Source organism: Miscanthus floridulus, chromosome 2 (assembly GCF_019320115.1).
Source record: "Miscanthus floridulus cultivar M001 chromosome 2, ASM1932011v1, whole genome shotgun sequence".
NCBI lineage: Eukaryota > Viridiplantae > Streptophyta > Magnoliopsida > Poales > Poaceae > Miscanthus > Miscanthus floridulus.
This window is the reverse complement of record NC_089581.1, coordinates 69,708,611-69,731,664: the sequence shown is the minus strand read 5'-3', so window position 1 is coordinate 69,731,664 and position 23,054 is coordinate 69,708,611.

The window sequence follows — 23,054 nt, the reverse complement described above, 5'->3', positions numbered from 1 at the left end:
TGGTTAGTTCTTGATCGATGCATGTGTGCAATATTTGAACTTAAGTTCACTTGTGCGCCATGCCTAATATACTTGCTATCCCTCTATAATAGGTTGTGTGATGTTAGTTAAATAACTCTAGGTGTCTATGTCTTGCATGATCTTATGTTTGCCTTGAATGCTATTATGTGACGCATCTCATATTACCATTCTTCATATTCATGCACTTGCATCTTGCATGTCATCTAGGTACGCTAGATGAACCACGTGAAGGACGTGATGTTGGAGCCAAACCCAAAGACGGTGTATGGTGGACCTATCCCGAAGATGGAAGGACTGGACAAGTGCTAGGATGGGAGATACTCGCCAAGCTTGTGTCATCTAACAAACACTAACCTAGTGTTGGATCCCATGCAAGCCCTGGAGCATTCTAAGCCTCCTATGTTTTTATAAATATCTCTTGAGTTCTTTATGTTTGATGCATTAGGTTATAAGAGTTGATTGGAACCACTTGATGCATAGAACTACCTTGTCTAGAAATATACCTTGAACCCTATGTAGGCCAGGATCGACTGTATGCTTAGCAATGCTTAGACCGGTAGAAGTCGGGTGATTTCCTGTCACCTACGAGATATAGGTGGATACCAAAGCACGATGGGCTATATCTTCTATCATAGAAATAATCATGTGTTTATGAATATAAAGGAGACCAGGTGGGATGTCGATAGAGAAGCAACAAAACATGGAGGTCTTGGGTGTGGATCTATCCCCATCTGTGTTGGTTAAGGACCGATTTGATGTATGTCCTCATGTCATGTTGAACGCATGCCTATCACTTAGTTAGCCAGATAACTCATTCCGACCATGAAGCCGAGTAGCTCAACTCAGGCCAGAAGGGTAGGAAGTGAAAGTGCGCACTCTGGCAGTAGTAAGGATATGTGGGGAGCCATTGGCATAAGTCTAAAGGTGAGATTGACCACCTGGCAGAGTGGATTCCCTAAGAGTGCGGCACTGCTCGAAACCACAAATTTGTTCCTAAGTTGTACCAAAGGTGACCCGAGGCAACTACTGATCAGGTTGATTGGGTTTGTGTTAGGAATAATTCCCCAGCTGGGTAGGAATCGATTCAAATCGTCATCTCCTCCGGATAGTGAGAACTTGACTGAGCAGCGGCAACGTAGATACACTTAATTGAACTTTATGGTTATAATGATGATGATGATGTTACAACATTATACTGGCTAACTATTACCTATTACTAAATGATATCCCACATGTTTGGCACATGTTAGTTGCTAATCTAGAGATGAATAGATATAATTAACTTGGTTACTGAATTATAAAAAATATATAGCTCAACTCTTGGCTTTTATGCAAAATGTTGTCAAGCTAGCTCCACTTATAAAGCCTTGCATACTCCTTGGTGTCACTTTATTTCTAGTTTATGACAGGTATGTCCAGCTGAGTACATTCGAGTACTTAGGGTTTATCACACCATGTTGTAGGTGAAGTTCTTGGCCTGCTAAAGATGGTGGCTAACCGCTGGTGGGCTCGGTGACTATATTTATTTCTCATCTATATGCTTTTGTCTGAGGATGTCACTTATGCTAGCAATGTATTTGGAACTTATATTAATATAATCATTTGAAAGCTATGTTGTTTTCACTAATCAGTTTTGAAACCCAAACTTGTACTATTATTTGTGAACCCAATTGTAATATTATTTCCGCTGCAACTCTGCGTATGTGATGTGTATTTGCTTAATCACTCGATCTTGGTTATGATGTTGATTTACCGAGGTCCTTCATGACACTCGGTGGACTACTAGGTTTATATAAGTGAAAGTATGCATGTGTCAACGTGTTAGCGGGGACAGCCATACTTGATCATGTATAAATTGGGCGGTTCTGTCACACAATTGAGCAAAAGTTACGTCTATTGAGGGTTATGGAACATCAGAAGGCAAAATATGTATCCCATCAGCTGCAGGGACCGGCTGGAATGTGGTGGACCCATTTCCTATCCTCTTTACCTGCCAACGCATAGGTCACAAGGGAGCAATTTAAGTTAGCCTTTAGGGAACATCACATTCCCCCGGGGCTAATGCGCATGAAGGCGGCCGAGTTCATGCGACTCACACAAGGGACCAAGACCCTTACTAAGTACATGCATGCTTTCAACAATTTGTCCCGTTATGCCCAGGTTTTGTTGATACAGAAGAGGCCTTAGCACTAGGCTAATGAAAACTATGGCCAACTCAAGGTGCACCACCTACAATGAGTTCATCAGTGATGCCCTAACTCAAGAGAACTAGAACAATTTGCATGCGACAACAAAGGGCTACAAGAGGGTAGCTGAGGCAGGTGCCTCAGGGTCTTCTCAGTCTAGAGCTCTAGTAACAGCTAGCCCATAGTTTCAACCGCCAGCACCCAAGTTCAGGCCTCCTCCACCAAAAGCTAGGCCAACCGACCTCAGAAGGTGTTTTGTAAGGCATTCACCATTACCTTACCCATGGGGAATGGAGGGCAAGGAAGCTCAATAGGACCCCAGAGCAATCAACCATGCTTCAACTATAATCATTTGGGCCATTGGTCTAAAGAGTTCCCCCATCCTAAGAAGTACATCAATCAAAGCTAGGGAAATTAGAGATAGGCAAATCCTAAAGCACGTCCTGGATACGTGCATTACACTGCTGTTGAAGAAGTTCCTATGGGAGAGGTTGTCATAGCTAGTATGTTTCTTATTAACAAACATCTCACCATTGTTTTATTTGATTCTGGAGCTTCTCATTCATTTATGAGCCAAACATTTGCATCTAAGTATGATCAGAGAGTAATTGAGGTAAACAAGGGTGGTTATAGTATAAGTTCGGTTGGGTCTACTATCTCTACAAATAAGATAGTCAGATATGTGCTCATCTCTGTCCAAGAGAGGCAGTATACAATGGATCTAATAGTATTGCCTGGATTAGCCATAGATGTGATCTTAGGCATGAGTTGGATGAGTGACTGAAAGGATCAAGATGCCTAAGAGGGGGGTGAATTGGGCTAATTCTAAATTTCTTTACAATAATTAAGTCCTACGGTTAGCCCAATAACCCCTTGTGCCTAGAAAGTGTTTCTATTGATCTATCACACAAAAGTTTAGCAACCTATGTTCCAATCCTACTCTAGCATGGCAATTCTATGAATGTAAATGACAAGAATTGAATTGCTCAAAGTAAATGCTCAAAGTAAAGAGGGAAGGAGGAACACAGCGATGTTTTGCCAAGGTATCGGAGAGTCACCACTCCCCACTTGTCCTTGTTGGAGCACCCGCGCAAGGGTGTAGGTCCCCCTTGATCCGTGCAAGGATTAAGTGCTCTCTATGGGTTGATTCTTTGACACTCAGTCGCGGTGAATCACCCACAACCGCTCACAACTTGAGTTGGGTCATCCACAAGCTCCGTCGGATGATCACCAAGCTCCCAATCACCACCAAGCTGTCTAGGTGATGGCGATCACCAAGAGTAACAAGCACGAACTCTCACTTGACCACGACAAGCCTAATGAGAAGGGTGGATGCACACTTTGCTACTCTTGCTTTCACTAATGAGGGCTCTCTTTGGGATTCTCAAATCTCAATCACCTCACTAGGACTTTGCTCTTCTTGGCACTCTCAAAGGTGTTTCTCAGCTGTTGGAATGAGCAAAAGTCACCCCTCACACGAATGAAGTATTTATAACCTTGGTTGAAAAATAAACTATTATGCGCCTTTGCAGGGTGACCGGATGCTCCGGTCATGTTGACTGGACATTCTGGTCAGTTCTCCCCGAACTCCATTGTTTAAGTTGTGACCAGACGCATCCGATTATGATTTTCCCTCTCTAGAACCTTACTAGAGTCGACCAGACGCTAGCCCTCAGTATCGGGTCACTTCACCTCTCAGCGTCCGGTCACTTCTAGACGATTTCACCTTGATCAAATGAACTGACCAGACTCTGCGCCAGTGTCCGGTCACACCGAAGCCAGCGTCTGGTCAGTATTTGACCCTCCATTCACTTCCAACTTTCGAACGTATGTGAATGAAGTTTGCTCCAATGGATCTAAGGGCTTTTTAGGAGCTACCTAGTGCTAGATTTAGCAAGTGTGCACCACACCTAACTCACTAGACTCACCTAGGTCAAGCTACCCGTCCATACCCCCCTTAATAGTATGGTCAAAGGTAAAACAAAGTCCTAAACTACTCTAAGTGCCTCCTCAACTCCAATCGACACTTAGAACTAGTCCGTCCTTAACCTTGTCGTCCATCCTTTGACAATCGAAACGATTTCTATCGTAGGGGCATGACCACCATGATTGCCCAATCGATCTCCATTACCGTGACCTAATTTAATTGCCTCTACAAAACACACATTAGTCACAGTAATCACGTATTGTCATTAATCACCGAAACCCAACTAGGGGCCTAGATGCTTTCAATATCCCCCTTTTTGGTGATTAATGACAATACCACCTTGAGCATGTGAAAGAGATGAGGTTTTTAACAATCTTGGTTCATATAAGCTTTTAGCAATAAGAACAAAAGTGTTAGGCAAGCTTATATGACCCAAGCCAACATGATGTACTCCAAAGGTATAAAATAAGCATGAGTACAAGTAATAAAGCTCATTTGCATCGGAGTAAAATGTGGAAGCAAAGCAAATGAGCATAACACAAGTGATATGACATATAAATAATTCAAAGTAGACATCACACATGTCACATATCACATAAATTTCACGATCACATTAACACACATAACACAAGTGATATGACATATAAATAATTCAAAGTAGAGAGCACACATGTCACATATCACATAAATATAACGATCACATTAACACACTTAAGTAGTTCAATGCATAATTGAAATAAGCATGAGTACAAGTAATAAAGCTCATTTTCATCGGAGTAAAACGTGGAAGCAAAGCAAATGAGCATAACACAAGTGATATTACATATAAATAATTCAAAGTAGAGAGCACACATGTCACATCACATAAATATCATGATCACATTAACACACTTAAGTAGTTCAATGCATAATAGTAAACATGAATGCATAATGTATCACACATAAAAACTCCAAATGTAATAGATAAGCTAATAGATAGACTCCCCCTAAATGTATCGCTCCCCCTAAGACTAGCATACTCAATCCCTCTCCCCCTTTGGCGTCAAACACCAAAACCTAAGGGTCGGTCGGTGGGGCTATAGTGGACAAGTCGGACACTGAGGTGCGAGGAGCGAGCTAGAACTGTGTGCCATCATCATCTGATCCTGAGCTCTGAGCAGTCTGACCCTCTGTAGCTAGAAGCGATGCTGAAACAATCTGGGTTGGATCTATAACTGGCGCTACCTGCTCTGATGATGTAACTGATGAAGGGAGCCTCTCTATAGTCTCAGTAATAGGTGCAACTGTGGAAGGACCTGGGACATGTAGCTTTGGTGGAGTAGGCTACCCTATCAACTCACTGAATGAAGTACTAAGGCTCCTAGAAACTAGGGTGATCACTGATGAACTCTGAGGCAGAGTAAAGCCCGTATGAAGAGGAGTGAACTACGGGGCTAGCACTGGTGAAGCAAACCACTAGGACACCTGCTCTGTAGGTGAAGGAAAATGTGGCGCTGCCTGTCCCTAACTCTGAAGCCCACTAGGCTATACAACTGGAGTCATAGAAGTGGTGGTAGACTGACCAAGCTGGGGTGAAGGCTGTGGCAGTGGAGCCCCAATAGCTATCACTACATGCTACATAAACCCAAGTAGCTGCTGCTGCATGAGAAGTTGTTGCTGATGCATGGCCTACTGCTGCTGCTGTATAGCCTACTGCTACTGCTATCGCTGGAACTCATCCTGCCGAGTCTGAAACTGTGCAAATGTAGCAGCGGACTCCTAAGCCTGGCAAGCCTAATCCTACCTCATTCGCTCAAGTATGGCAAGTAGAGCAAGGTTTGTATGTGGTGCAGGTGGAGCTGAACTAGAGCTACCGGCCTAATGGTCTTGTCGTCATGGAGGCATCTGAGGGATATTGTGGTAGTCATCATCTGAGCTATCACTAGGGCCGCTCTCGACCATCCCCTCCTACTGAGCATCTAATTGCTCCTCCTCTATAGCTGCTATGCCCCTGATGGTCTCATCCTGCTAGGCTGCAGTCTCTAGCACCTCTGGACGATGGCGCGGCTAGCTGTGTGTCCTCACTACACTATGGCGGATCATTTGAGTGATGTTGTATGCAGGGAACTCTGTAGTAGCACCACTATACTCTGCTAGCCTCTTAGGTGGCCTCATAGTAATTGCCCTATGGATCAAGAATGTAATCTAGTGAGCATACGGTAGCTGCCTGTGACCCCTGAACCCCTCTGCAATAGTATCATCCATCTCTGATAGAAGGAGATCCCAAATGTCAAACACAGTCTGCTACATCAGAGAGTTTAGTAGCCATAGCTGTATGCGTGTCAAGCCCTCATGATACCCCATCCTCAAAAGTAGGGTCCTCCTCATAATAGCATCAAGCACTCTAACAGTAGGAGTGAGATCACTGGGTGTCCTGCTTGACTCCTCGCCGAAAGGCTCTATGAAGCAATGGCAGACTAGATCTGTAGGGGGCACCATACCGCCATGAGGGCATCTAGGAGGTGCTGTCTGTCCATAGCAAACCTCATGAAGCTGGACTGGCTGCTCCTAAAGCCTGAGAATCTCTCTGGCCCTTGAGCTCATCAGTCTGTAATCTCTGCCTCTAAAAGCAAAGTGAATGAATTTGTGCTGCGCGTCAATCTAGAGTGTAGCATTGAACTGATGGTCCCAAGATGGAACATATAAGCCTATCTATCCAAGTAAATCGGTTAGCCCTGGCAGGTAAGCTAGGTAAGGACGAATATGCTCTCTAGTTGCTTCTACAATGGACTCAATGTTGCACACCCTCTGAGATCTGAATACTGCCCCACTGTTAAGATATGCATTATAAAAATCTTCTTGCAGTAGTGTGTATAAACCCTCTAAAGCTCGGTCATCCCTCCTCAACGGGAACCACTACTCAAAGTCCACAAATCTAAGCTGTTGCACCTGTTTGGCCGTGGCGGCCCTCAAATCCAAGTGAGTCACTAGAGGCGGACCCTATGGTCTAGGTGGTGGACAAGAACCCTTCCGCTATGTCTCTGACCTCGGTGTGACTAGAGCATGGGTACGATCAGAGCGGCGAAGCTATGTCTGAGGTGCCTACTCTGTCTCCTCGGCCTGCTCTCCCTTCTAAGTCTGCTCTACTGACTGTGGCTACTGCTATGACTCCCCCTGAGGCTAACTCTCATCAATAGTCACACGCCATCCTCCAACCATGACAGTCCCAGCTAGACCACCATGACGGTGCTCAACCTGCTCAGGTGCAGCCCTCGTAGATGGAGGAAGCTGATCTACAATAACAACACCACTCCAAGTACCTCCTCTCTCTATGCGCTCTGCGACCTCTGCACTGTAGCTGCTCTCGCTATATCTGCATCAGGGTACTTGTGCTTCCTTGTTGCTAGCTTCTTCATTGCCTTGCCTTTTGCATCTATAGGCTGGTGAGGCAGGGGCCTCAGATCCTCATCACCGGGACCACCTCTGACATTCTTGACATGAGCCATCTAATGAAGCTAAGAAGAACAACTGCCGCTGACAAAGATCAACTGCCAACTGTCACTTTTGAGGCTTGGCCTCGATTCGTACTCGTGAGCTTGGCCCTGAGTTGACTGACAACTGCCAATGTGACCTCAGAAACACTGACTCGCTGCATGTTAGAATAGATTGGATTTATAAATAATCACAATATGTCTAGAGATACGAAACCATAAGAAGCAAGCAATAGATATGAAATTGGAAACGAGGGCTTGCTACCTGATGATCCAGCGAATCGATAAGAAGAGGAACAAATTGGGGAACCATAGGATCGGCAATGCGAGGCTAGGGTTCTGGCAGGGCTCTGGATGCGGTGCTGAAGCAGGGTAGGACCACGGCAGTGCTAGGGCACGGTGTGGGTGGCGGCGCTGAGTAGGTGGCATGGGCAGGAGCAGCGCTGGCGGATACGGTGGCTAGGGCATGACACGGTGGCTTAGGACGGCAAAGTCGGCATGATGTGGGGCTAGGTCAAGGCGGCGTTGTGGTTATAAGGGGTCCCCCGATGAGATAGAAAAGGAAATGGAGAAGAAGTCCTGAACCCGCATGATTTCAACTGACCGGACGCTCTGTGGCAATGACCGGACGCAGCCACCTAGAGTCCGATTGATTCCAAAGAGGTCCAAAACCCTAAAATCATGACCAGACATGTCTGATCACAACTGACTGGATGTAGACAGAGTCCAGTACAACCTATCTTCATCGTCTTCGCTCAACCAGACGCTGAATAGCAGAGTCCGATCACTCCATCGCAGCAGGTTCACCTCCTATGAACTGACCGGATGCTGGTCCGGTGTAGCGTCCGGTCACTCTTTTTCCAGCAAATCTTCAAAGTCCTAGATGTTGCCTATTCCCAATCAAGTCCCAACTCCAATAAGATCCAAATAAACACCAATTGGGACTGATGTGAGTGACCTCTCTTAAGCCCTCAATTTTTTCAAAATATTTTGCCTTAGGCTATAATTCTTTTTAAGAAAATAGGCAATAAGAGGGCAATTGAAGATAAACAACAAAGCAACATTCATGCATATGCAATGCAATACTTGAAAGTAAATTTAGTTGTTTGTCAAGTTTGATCCAAGGTTAAGCTTCTTCACTCGCTTTTCGGCGGTTATCTTAACCATGTTAGACAAGCCCTTTATGCATTACCAAAAAGTAAATATGTTGTATATTACAATGCAATGCAAGGGACAACACAAGCTCATTTTTTAGTGAAGTTACTAAAATCAAACACATTGAGCTCATTCTGTAATCGACAAAAAGTCGCCTCATCTAGCGGTTTAGTGAAGATATCCGCCAATTGATCCTCGGTCCTTACACCTTCTAATTAAATATCATTCTTTGCAACATGATCTCTAAGAAAGTGATAGCGGATATCTATGTGCTTGGTGCGAGAGTGTTGAACCGGATTATTTGCAAGTTTTACCGCACTTTCATTGTCGCACAAAAGAGGTACTTTTTCTAGAACTACACCATAGTCTAGCAAAGTTTGTTTCATATACAGTATTTGTGCACAACAAGCATCCGCGGCAATGTATTCCGCTTCGGTGGTGGACAAAGCCACACTATTTTGTTTCTTGGAGGACCAAGACACAAGTGATCTACCAAGCAAATGGCACCCTCTGGATGTGCTTTTTCTATCAACTTTGCAACCGGCATAATCCGAATCGGAATAGCCAACTAATTCAAATATAGCTCCTTTGGGATACCAAAGGCCAATGCTTGGTGTGTGCTTAAGATACCTAAGGATTCTTTTAACAGCAATCAAATGAGTTTTCTTAGGATTAGCTTGAAATCTAGCACACATACACACACTAAACATAATGTCGGGCCTAGATGCAGTTAAATATAACAAGCTACCAATCATAGAGCGGTAGAGAGTTTGATCAACCGTGTTACCTCCCTCATGTAGGTCGAGATGTCCATTAATTGGCATTGGTGTCTTGATTGGCTTACATTCATCCATCTTGAATCTCTTGAGAAGATCATTTATATATTTCTCTTGAGAGATGAAAATCCCTTCTCTCATTTGCTTGACTTGAAAACCAAGAAAGAATGTAAGCTCTCCAATCATTGACATCTCGAACTCCTTCGACATTAATTCACCAAACTCTTAGCAAGAATCTTCATTTGATGATCCAAAGATGATATCATCAACATACACTTGGCAAATGAAGATATGTCCTTCAAGCTTCTTGGTGAATAGTGTGGTGTCTGAAAGCATCTAGGCACCTAGTTAGATTTCAGTGATTAATGTCAATACAAGATTACTATGACTAATGTGTGTTTTGCAGAGGCAATTAAGTTAGGTCATGATAATGGAGATCGATTGGGCAATCGAGGTTGTCATGCCCCTACGATGGAAATCATTTCGGTTTTTCAAAGGATTGACGACAAGGTTAAGGACGACTAGTTCTAAGTGTCGATTGGAGTTGGAGAGACACTTAGAGTAGTTTAGGACTTTGTTTTTCCTTTGGCCGTACTATTAAGGGGGGTATGGACGGGTAGCTTGACCTAGTTGAGTCTAGTGAGTTAGGTGTGGTGCACACTTGTTAAAACTAGCTCTAGGTAGCTCCTATGTGTAACAACCCGGAATTCTCCGGAAAACCAAAAATGTGAACTATTTAAAATTTTTCTTCAAATATGTGAAGCATGTAGATGCTAGGTCAAACAAAGAACAATTTATAAATAAATTGTTGCATATATATAGAATTACTTGTAGGAGTTTGCCGGAGTTCTTTTGTTGGTTTAGTGTTTTGTGTTGGAGTGCACAAGTCCGTAGCAAATCCTGTTGATCCCTTCTAGAATATCTTATGAATCCCTTTTCCTCTCTCAATTCACCTTCTTACTTTCGAACCTCATTCGAATTCCTTAACCTAACTCATAAAGCCAATCGACCTTCCTTGTAAGTCAATGCCCGTGAATTGCTGACCCTTGGCATGGAATTCCGAGACCCGTAGTAGACCCTAGTGGACCCCACTTGGGGGATCACGTGATAGGCGACGCATGTACACCAACCTAGAGCTCTCAGAAGTAAATATAATGGAGCAAGTAATAGAAAAGAAGGGGCATCTGGCCCAAGAAACCGAACCAGCCCAGCCTGGCCTGTCACCTCACCCTTCCTTTCCTCTCTTATCCAGCCTGAACCAGCCGAATTAGCCCATTGCGGCCCATGGACATGCCTGCTCCCCATCCCCCACCCGCGCTAGGCTGGCCACAATGCCGCGGCCCGCAACGCGAGCCAGCAACCGCGGCCTGTAACCACATCGGGCAAGCCGCCCCCAGGAGACGGCAAACACCATCACAGTCACTGACCATGTAGACCCACCTGTCATGATCTCCACCTTCCCTATCCTCTGCCTCACGAGAGATAGAGCACACGTACTCGCCCTCGCATCCGCAGATTCTTCACGCAACCTCTATGGCACCCCGTTCCTGCCTTCACGCCCCTCGCTTGGCTCCGCGCCCTCCACGTCGCCACCGCGGGTCCCACAGATCACGCGATTCGCGTGACCCTGTTAGAGCTCGCAACCGCCGCAGCAGAGGCGTGATAATGCCGCAGCCTTGCACCCATTGAAATCTTTCCCACACCCATGAATAGGAGCCCCTCGCTATCAACTGGACCCCGTGCGACGCCCATGATCACAAATAGGAGCACCTCGACCACCGGATCACCTTGGGCGGTATCACCAGCCGTCCGCACCCCTTCCCATGGCGCCACCGCCTATAAATCCCACACCAGAGCACCCTGGGGTTCCCAAACCACACGCCGCCACCCTGCGGCCTTCCACCATTTGCCCCGAGGAAGAAGGAGGAAGAAAGGAGAGAGGGGAAAAAGGAAGAAGAAGAGGAACTGGAGCACGCCGGAGCCGTCCACCACCGGAGTCGCTGGAACGAGGACACCGCCCTATACGACTACAGAAGCGTTGCGGCTCTCCCTACACGGCCTCGACCCGTCATGGCCTCGCCTCGTCGCTGCGCCGCTATCTTACCTCCCCAAGCCCTCAGTGAGCCCCGCTGACCCCTCTGCTCCTCGTGCTCGCCCTTGCCGGACCACCATGAGCATCCTGCGCCCTTGCTCTTCATACCATGGAACACAGCCTCGTGGTGTAGCACCGTGAACGCAGCCAGCTGACCACCGCGGCCACGCACAGCTGCCTCACGGCCAGACGCCAGCAAGTGCACACACATCACTGCACGGCCTTGCACACACCCGTGACCCGGCGCCTCCACATGCGCCGCGGTACTCGGCTCTGCACTGCCCACCACGCCCATGCATCATGCATCCGCCATCGCCGTGCTCATCGCGTCCACGCCAGCACGCGACGCCGCCCATCCTCGCCATGACCTCAACCACGCGGATGGCGAACGCCGGTGTACACCGCTGCATCACCAAGCCTCCGCCATCCAGAGGCCCTTCCTCATCGCGTAGCCTGCGACTGCCGCACTGGCGTGCCACCCACGACGAGCCGAGCACCGGAAGCGCTGTGGCACCGCCTCGCAACACCGGCCTGCTGCCCCGTGTCGTAGCGACTGCAGCGCATGACCACCACGGTGAGCGCATCTCCGTGCGATGCTATATCAATGGAGTAGCAGCCGCGCGACCATGTCCTTGCCCTATCCCTGTCCTGCCGCCACCCAGCGTGCATGATGCGCAGGCGCGCAGCGCGCCGGCGCTACCCCAAGCCGCCGAGCACCAGTAGGTTAAAAGCCGATGGCCTCCTCTGCTTCAAGTCTTGGGCCTCCTCTCTTCATGGGCCAACAACAGCACCAGGAGCCTAGGTGCTGGCCTTTTTTTTCCTCCCCATGGGTGGGCCGGCCAGCAAGGCAACCTAGCCCACTCTGGCTTGTGGCCCGCGCGTGAGCCCCTGCCATGGGCCACCAGCAGGGAGAAGCTGCCCAACTGAAGCCTGCCCCTTTCCATCCTTTTTTTGATTTTTAGAAATTCTTGGCCACATTTGGAAATTCATCTTAGCTCCTAAAATTATGAAACCAGTTCCATAATTTTTCTAAAATCAAGCCCTACGTCATGGACCCATCCTTGAGTATTTCTGACCCCTCCAAATGGTAAGCCATCACAATGCTTGTGCTCACTCGCGTTCGCGCAGCACACAGACTAACTTTGGATTGCCACCGCGGGACCCTAGAACGTGATATTTGCCTAGGCCAAAGACTCGATGCTCGTAGCCAACCCTAGGCCACCTGTAGCCATGACCGGCCAACCACGGCCCACCGTAGCCCACGAGACTGGATAACTAAAGCCGTACCAAGCCATAGTGGGCCATAGTTGGCCAGATGCAAACCGTGACCCTCTGGGGCAAGCCACGTTACCTTCTGAACCTTCGGGTGACTAAATCATAGTCGATGTTTTATTGAGACCTGGGAAAGCCGTCTACAACCTTTCCGACCATGTTGGCAACCTTTCCGACCACTTCGGCAATCTCACCGACCACGTTGATGGTCACTCCGACCACCTCCGTGATCTCACCGACCACGTCGGCAAAGCTCTCCGACCACCTCGGCCAGCCTTCCAACCATGACGGTGATCTCACCGACCACCTCGGTGACATCTCCGACCACCGACGAAAGCCCCTTCCTGCTCATTCTTATACTCGTTCGTCCACTTACAATACATGATCTTGATCTATCTATATCTATCTACACCATGCCCTTATGCAGGTCTACCTATCCCCAACTATAGAATGTGCTACTCCTCAGTCATGTCGAGTTGTTGTGTCTTCGGTCGTGTTTGGTTCTTATCGCTGATTGTTGGTGTTGTTGCCTGTGTGCTGAGCCTTCGAGCCGGCTGAGGGATTGTACCTCGTTCGGACGTTATGATCGCGGGATCTGTCTCACCATGACCATGATGCCGAGTGTAACTCGACCCATCGCTTTTTAGTTGGCTTCATAGTACCACGAGTGTTAGCTCCTGCCTTCGGCCCTTGAACATGGTCGCGATGGATTCGATATCGATATCAATATCGATGTGGATATCACCCGCTCACATCGAGCCTTTCGCGACTTAGCCTGTGGGAGATGACCTGGGAGATAACAATCGTGGAACGATGGATGGCAACACATGTTGGTATAGCATGTGGCCACGAGTTCGCCTCGCCATGACCATGGAGCTACGCCACTCAGTTGCTTTTAGTTGCTTCTCCATGCTCAAGACCTTGTATGCTTGTACCCCGTTTGACCATCACATTTCTCTGATTCTCGCGGTGACAACCGCACCGCTTCGGATTCGAGAGGTATCTCAGTGCCAGTGCACCCAGGTCGGGTACCCTACGAGTGGTCTGCGCACTTGGTGTTTGTCACTCCTTCTGATGCCCTATCTTCTGTCGTGGCATGTGTGCTGGAAGGAGAAGACCTCCGTTTTATGCTGTTATTGCCCTATTAGCCCTGCTTGTTCGATCCCACCTTGTCCATGGCGATTGGATCAAAGACCGGACTATCTCTTTTTAGTTAGCGAAGCTATAGTCTATGTCGTACCTCGGACCCATGCGTGTCGACCCGATTGGCCGTCTAGAGCCATCTCTCCTGAAGATGTGTCTGAGAACATGACATGGATGTGCATAGCTAACCCCACTTCTTTTGTTTTGCTGAGCAACTCTCTTGTCGGTTCCCGACATTATTATGTCATGAGGATCGAGAGAACCCGCTGATGTCCAATCTCTTTGCGCTACCGCTTTCTACCATAGCGGGCGAGCCGAAGTACATTGGAGCCAAGTTACAATAGTGTTAATCGTTCTTGTTTGCTACTCATGTCCAATTGTGACCTGCGGGATAAGGCTATAACATCTGAACCCCGTCGTTCTTCTTTCTTGGGGCTCAACTTCCAATCCCCGTCAAGTCAATGACACGGGATTGAAAGATCGTGAGCCGTGGTGTTTGCTCTAGGTAAGCTCTGGCTTAAACCATTTATCGTAAAGCCATACCGGCTTGGCCATGACTAAGCTTGTGCTTAGCAAACCACCACTTGTGATTCTTTGGCCTGAGGAAATCGGACAACCACCGAAAGGGCTAAGCCGTGTATCTCTTATTGCTTCGCTGGTGTTATTGGATTTTCCTGCGTCTTGTCGTCTTTTTGAGTGATTGAGTGCTCTCTTGCCTTGCGTGTCACTTCGCGGAGTAGCTGACGATCGGACCAAGAGAACGTGGACGACGACAAGGACTGCAGAATGGAGTCAACACAGGAGGAGGTGACCCCGCTAATAGAACACCAACGAATGGAGAACTGTACCACTACTACCTCTACATCGCAGGTGTCATGGCAGCACCCTCTTTTAGAGAATCCTATTAGACATTGCATAATATCTAGAACTGCTAGCGCTTATAATTATTCCTTTGATAATACTTTGATGCATGCTACTACTTGAGCCATTATTACCCTGATGCAACCCACTCTACCACGTCACCCTGCTTTGCGCATTCGCTCGCTTATATATGTTTACTTGCCTGCTTGCTTGCATATTACACCACTATACTTATTATTAACTCCACTTTGCATTATATTGGGGATGTGATGCTGGTGGTGAACCCCCTAGGAATGGTTTGGCTATGGGTGCCGGACTTGGTGGTGTGTGAGCATGCTGTGTGTGTCTTGGGTGCGTGGAGAGTGAGGGTTGTGTCGACCGAGCTGGAATAACGACGAGCCTAGAGCGAGTCTTGCTATGAGGTGCTACCTGGGCACATGGATATGGAATACCTATGGCGGGTAAATGGTAATTGGAGGTGGCCTTGGGTGCGAACCTCAGGGAGGTGGAGCCTGGGGTGGAGGTGCTGTGGTGGCACGTAAAATGGAAACCCTGATGAAGACATTCTGGCTTGGTCAATCCCTAAGGACTTACTAGTACTCAGACTCACCGGGAATCCTTTACTTCCCACTCGCCCTATATGGTGCGGGACGGTCGGACTTCTTGGTAGAACAATGCCACTACTGCTAGGCGAACGTGTGCAAGGAGGTACGTGGTGCGCGGTTTTCCCCCACACCCTTCCGAGACTTCAGGAGGCCTTGTGGACCGGCTCTTGACATCTAGTGGGCCCTGGCTCTGTCTATGACTCACAGTATCAGCCATCCCAGACTAGACTTGGGATGTACCAGGGCGGAGAGGTAGGGTGGCATCGTTCTAGGCTAGCAAGCGGCCTGGAATCTGCCTAGACGGGGCACCGTCGAGGATGGCTATCTTGTGGGTATGTAAAACCTCTACAGAGTGTTTGGTTGATCGATCGATACATATGTTGACTTGTCGGCTATGGACCTTTCCTGGGTTTCGCTTAAACTAGATAGGAGATGAGTCCTTCTTTCCTCCCTCCAGGGTTTGGGGTATTTTCCTGGCCGTGAGCCAGGGGCTACGGGCCGTTGAGACAAGTGCCGAGAGGGAGTCGGCCTGTCGACCTGAGTGTGTGAGATGAGATGTGGTGATGGTGGTGTGGTTATGGCTAGGATGGGATGGTGGATGGATATGGATGGATGTGGATGTGTGTGGCTGGGAATGTGTTAAAAACTGGATATTATTATTACATTACTACTGTTACTTGCTTCTCATACGCTAAGGATGCAAACCACGGCCACATATTAGGATCGCCAGATCCTCTTGTTTTATCTTTTCCACTAAAGCTCATTGGTGCTGACCATGGCCTGCACACATCTGGTGGTGTGCAGATTTTCCTGCTTCTCAGAGATGCTGACTGTTAGAAGGATTAGAAGGTCTCAGTGCCTACGCTCAAGTTTGGTTCGGAGATGGAATCTACGCTGCACTACGCCAACTCTGATGATGACCTATGAAGGAGGAGCCTTCACTCGATAGTCTTCCGCTAGATTAACTCTGTAATAGGTGTGTTCCCGGAGATGTAATATCTTCTATTCTTGTAATATTACGATGTATGACTGTGATATCGACTGATATATGATAATATAATGGAATCAACTATTGGTTTCATCATATTATAATTCATTCTGTGGATTTTCCCTTCACGGAAAATTGAGGATGTTTCAGTTGGTATCAGAGCCATACTTGACCTTAGGACGAGACCATTAGTACCAAACACTAGTTTAGAAGCCTAACATTCTATCTGTAGTGGAGTCATAGCTACTAACACTTGATTCCCCGTCTCTACCTTGAGTTCTACTACTAACGGACTATCCCCGATCTGAAAAGTTGACCACTAGGAAATGATTCCCTTTGTCGCCCACGCAAGATCGATAGATGTGTGAGACTCAAAAGCTTAGGAGTCGCCTTAAGTCAACACTATGCATATAGGAGTTGTAATGCTGCTTGAGTGCTTGGATCTTTTTGCTTCTTATGCTTCTTGTGTTTATACTGCTTGAGTGAAGAATATAAAAGTATTTCATCTACGTGTGACTCCAGGCAAAAATCAAGGCCGTAATATGACTAGACAAGTGATTTTGACCACCGGTTGGACATATCAAGCCGAAACGTCATATCTTTACTCGTCTATTTCAAAATCGATTTTCAACCAGCCATGTTTAAAATGCTCTCTCTCATTTGTTGAAAACTTCTCCCATTTGCAAAAGCAACTCCATCTTAAATGAAAATAGTCTCAAAACCCTCTAATTTTTTTAAAAATAAAGTGATTTTGACTCTTTTCCAAACCTATATTAACTTTCAAAAGCTTTGCGAAAGCGATTTGGAAACCAACCTTCTTTCAAAAGGTGTTGTGAATTCGTCTATGAAAGACAAAAGCTCTGTTTTCACCATACTTTTAAAAAGGTTTGTAATCATTTGATCCCAGGATCGAAACCTAGCTCTGTCTTGTTTTAAAAAGTTTTGATTTCGACCGATGAGCCAAGTACTTTTCAAATAAACCCTACTCTCAAAGCAAAATGCAAAATATTTATAAAAGTGCTACTTTTCAAATTGATAAAACAATTTAAAAATACCTCTTTTCAAAGAACCCCTTTTGGAAAAGTTTATAAAGTGATTTGATTTCCAAAACTCTCCATTTCGAAAGGCCAAATGTTTCTAAAATCAATTTATAGGAGATTTGGAAAGCAAAAACCATTTATACAGTTTTGATTTAAGCTACTAAAAACCAAAATGGGGTACAACCTGTTTTCAAGAGCACTTTTGTATTGATTTCAAAGGTTGTATCCTTCTTATGTGCAGAACCGTAAAGCAAAATTATTCAAAAATTGGAATTTTCAAAAGTTCTCACCACTAATTTAAAAGAACTTTTCCCAAATTCTCACAAAGGACCCTTTTCAAAACTAAAATTGTGATAAACCCCGATTTGACCTTTCAAAAGATCTCTCCCGATTTTATAAAATAAGTTTCTCCGTTTAAAAAGTTGTACGCCAACAACATTTTCCAAAAAGCTCCTTTTTCAAAACTTCAATTGTGAAACAAATGCACTGTGCATATGACTTAACAACGAGGACCATCCTATCTACCGACACTAACTCCGAAATCTCGAGGACGAGATTCTTGTAAGGAGGGTGGACTGTAACAACCTGGAATTCTCTAGAAAACCAAAAATGCGAACTATTTAAAAATTTTCCTAAAATATGTGAAGCATGTAGATGCTAGGTCAAACAAAGAACAATTTATAAATAAATTGTTGCATATATATAGAATTACTTGTAGGAGTTTGCTGGAGTTCTTTTGTTGGTTTAGTGTTTTGTGTTGGAGTGCACAAGTCTGTAGCAAATCCTGTTGATCCCTTCTAGAATATCTTATGAATCCCTTTTCCTCTCTCAATTCACCTTCTTACTTTCGAACCTCATTCGAATTCCTTAACCTAACTCATAAAGCCAATCGACCTTCCTTGTAAGTCAATGCCCGTGAATTGCCGACCCTTGGCATGGAATTCCGAGACCCGTAGTAGACCCTAGTGGACCCCACTTGGGGGATCACACGATAGGCGATGCATGTACACCAACCTAGAGCTCTCGGAAGTAAATATAATGGAGCAAGTAATAGAAAAGAAGGGGCATCTGGCCCAAGAAACCGAACCAGCCCAGCCTGGCCTGTCACCTCACCCTTCCTTTCCTCTCTTATCCGGCCCGAACCAGCCGAATCAGCCCGTTGCGGACCATGGACATGCCTGCTCCCCATCCCCCACCCGCGCTAGGCCGGCCACAACGCCACGGCCCGCTACGCGAGCCAGCAACCGCGGCCCGTAACCACATCAGGCAAGCCGCCCCCAGGAGACGGCAAACACCGTCACAGTCACTGACCATGCGGGCCCGCCTGTCATGATCTCCACCTTCCCTATCCTCTGCCTCACGAGAGACAGAGCACACGTACTCGCCCTCGCATCCGTAGATTCTTCACGCAACCTCTATGGCACCCCGTTCCCGCCTTCGCGCCGTTCGCTTGGCTCCACGCCCTCCACGTCGCCACCGTGGGTCCCACGAATCACGTGATTTGCGTGACCCTGTCAGAGCTCGCAACCGCCGTGGTAGAGGCGTGATGATGCTGCGGCCTTGCACCCATTGAAATCTTTCCCACACCCATGAATAGGAGCCCCTCACTGTCAACTAGACCCTGTGCGACGCCCGTGATCACAAACAGGAGCACCTCGACCGCCGAATTGCCTTGGGCGGTATCACCAGCCATCCGCACCCCTTCCCATGGCGCCACCGCCTATAAATCCCACACCAGAGCACCCTAGGGTTCCCAAACCACACGTCGCCAGCCTGCGGCCTTCCACCATTTGCCTCGAGGAAGAAGGAGGAAGAAAGGAGAGAGGGGAAAAAGGAAGAAGAAGAGGAACTGGAGCACGCCGGAGCCGTCCGCCGCCGGAGCCGTCCGCCGCCGGAGTCGTTGGTATGAGGACACCACCCTGTACGACTACAGAAGCATTGTGGCTCTCCCTACATGGCCTCAACCCATCACAGCCTCACCTCGTCGCTGCGCCGCTATCTTGCCGCCCCAAGCCCCCGGTGAGCCCCGCTGACCCCTCTGCTCCCCGTGCTCGCCCTCGCCGGACCACCATGAGCGTCCTGTGCCCTTGCTCTTCATACCATGGAACACAGCCTCATGGCATAGCGCCGTGCACGCAGCCAGCTGACCACCGCGGCCACGCACGGCTGCCTCGCGGCCAGACGCCAGCAAGTGCACACACATCCCCGCACGGCCTTGCACACACCCATGACCCGGCGCCTCCACATGCGCCGCGGGTACTCGGCTCTGCACTGCCCGCCGTGCCCACGCGTCGTGCATCCGCCGTCGCCGCACTCGTCGCGTCCACGCCAGCACGCGATGCTGCCCGTCCTCGCCACGACCTCAACCACGCGGATGGCGAACACCGGCGTACACCGCTGCGTCACCAAGCCTCCGCCATCCAGGGGGCCTTCCTCGTCGTGCAGCCCATGACCACCGCGCTGGCGCACCACCCACGACGAGCCGAGCACCGGAAGTGCTGCAGCACCGCCTCGCGACACCGGCCTGCTGCCCCGCCGTCGTAGCGACCGCAGCGCATGACCACCGCGGTGAGCGCATCTCCACACGACGCCGTATCAACGGAGTAGCAGCCGCGCGACCATGTCCTTGCCCTATCCCCGTCCTGCCGCCACCCAGCGTGCACGACGTGTAGGCGCGCAGCGCGCCGGCGCTGCCCCAAGCCGCCGAGCACCAGTAGGTTAAAAGCCGACGGCCTCCTCTACTTCAAGTCTTGGGCCTCCTCTCTTCATGGGCCGACAACAGCACCAGGAGCCCTAGGTGCTGGCCTTTTTTTTCCTCCCCACGGGTGGGCTGGCCAGCAAGCCAACCTAGCCCACTCCGGCTTGTGGCCCACGTGTGAGCCCTTGCCGTGGGCCACCAGCAGGGAGAAGCTACCCAACTAAAGCCTGCCCCTTTCCATCCTTTTTCTAATTTTTAGAAATTCTTGGCCACATTTGGAAATTCATCTTAGCTCCTAAAATTATGAAACCAGTTCCATAATTTTTCTAAAATCAAGCCCTAAGTCATGGACCCATCCTTGAGTATTTCTGACCCCTCCAAATGGTAAGCCATCACAATGCTTGCGCTCACTCGCGTTCGCGCAGCTCACAGACTAACTTTGGATTGCCACCGCGGGACCCTAGAACGTGATATTTGCCTAGGCCAAAGACTCGATGCTCGTAGCCAACCCTTGGCCACCTGTAGCCATGACCGGCCAACCACGGCCCACCGTAGCCCACGAGACTGGATAACTAAAGCCGTACCAAGCCATAGTGGGCCATAGTTGGCTAGATGTAAACCGTGACCCTCTGGGGCAAGCCACGTTACCTTCTGAACCTTCGGGTGACTAAATCATAGTCGATGTTTTATTGAGACCTTGGAAAGCCATCTACAACCTTTTCCGACCACGTTGGCAACCTTTCCGACCACTTCGGCAATCTCACCGACCACGTTGATGATCACTCCGACCACCTCCGCGATCTCACCGACCACGTCGGCAAAGCTCTCCGACCACCTCGGCCAGCCTTACGACCACCTCGGCCAGCCTTCCGACCATGACGGTGATCTCACCGACCACCTCGGTGACATCTCTGACCAACGACGAAAGCCCCTTCCCGCTCATTCTTATACTCGTTCGTCCACTTACAATACATGATCTTGATCTATCTATATCTATCTACACCATGCCCTTGTGCAGGTCTGCCTATCCCCAACTATAGAATGTGCTACTCCTCAGTCGTGTCGAGTTGTTGCATCTTCGGTCGTGTTTGGTTCTTATCGCTGATTGTTGGTGTTGTTGCCTGTGTGCCGAGCCTTCGAGCCGGCTGAGGGATCGTACCTCGTTCGGATGTTACGATCACAGGATCCGTCTCGCCATGACCGTGATGCCGAGTGTAACTCATCCCGTCGCTTTTTAGTTGGCTTCATAGTACCACGAGTGTTAGCTCCTGCCTTCGTCCCTTGAACATGGTCGCGATGGATTTGATATCGATATCAATATCGATGCGGATATCACCCGCTCACATCGAGCCTTTCACGACTTAGCCTGTGGGAGATGACCTAGGAGATAACAATCATGGAACGATGGATGCCAACACATGTTGGTATAGCGTGTGGCCGCGAGTTCGCCTCGCCATGACCATGGAGCTACGCCACTCAGTTGCTTTTAGTTGCTTCTCCATGCTCAAGACCTTGTATGCTTGTACCCCGTTTGACCATCACATTTCTCCGATTCTAGCGGTGACAACCACACCGCTTTGGATTCGAGAGGTATCTCAATGCCAGTGCATCCAGGTTGGGTACCCTACGAGTGGTCTGCGCACTTGGTGTTTGTCGCTCCTTCCGATGCCCTGTCTTCTGTCGTGGCGTGTGTGCCGGAAGGAGAAGACCTCCATTTTATGCTGTTATTGCCCTATTAGCCCGCTCTGTTCGATCCCGCCTTGTCCTTGGCGATTGGATCAAAGACCGGACTATCTCTTTTTAGTTAGCAAAGCTATAGTCTATGTCATACCTCGAACCCGTGTGTGTCGACCCGATCGGCCGTCTAGAGCCATCTCTCCCGAAGATGTGTCTGAGAACATGACATGGATGTGCATAGCTAACCCCACTTCTTTTGTTTTGCTGAGCAACTCTCTTGTCGGTTCCTGATGTTATTATGTCGTGAGGATCGAGAGAACCCGCTGATGTCCAATCTCTTTGCGCTACCGCTTTCTACCATAGCGGGCGAGCCAAAGTACATTGGAGCCAAGTTACAATAGTGTTAATCATTCTTGTTTGCTACTCGTGTCCAATTGTGACCTGCGGGATAAGGCTATAAGATCCGAACCCCGTCGTTCTTCTTTCTTGGGGCTCGACTTCCAATCCCCGTCAAGTCAATGACACGGGATTGAAAGATCGTGAGCCATGGTGTTTGCTCTGGGTAAGCTCTGGCTTAAACCGTTTATCGTAAAGCCATACCGGCTTGGCCATGACTAAGCTTGTGCTTAGCAAACCACCACTTGTGATTCTTTGGCCTAAGGAAATCGGACAACCGCCGAGAGGGCTAAGACATGTATCTCTTATTGCCTCACTGGTGTTATTGGATTTTCCTGCGTCTTGTCGTCTTTTTGAGTGATTGAGTGCTCTCTTGCCTTGCGTGTCGCTTCGCGGAGTAGCTAACGATCGGACTAGGAGAATGTGGATGACGACAAGGACTGCAGAATGGAGTCAACACAGGAGGAGGTGACCCCGCTAATAGAACACCAATGAATGGAGAACTATACCACTACTACCTCTACATCGCAGGTGTCATGGCAGCACCCTCTTTTAGAGAATCCTATTAGACATTGCATAATATCTAGAACTGCTAGCACTTATAATTATTCCTTTGATAATACTTTGATGCATGCTACTACCTGAGCCATTATTACCCTGATGCAACCCACTCTACCACGTCACCCTGCTTTGCGCATTCGCTCGCTTATATATGTTTACTTGCCTGCTTGCTTGCATATTACACCA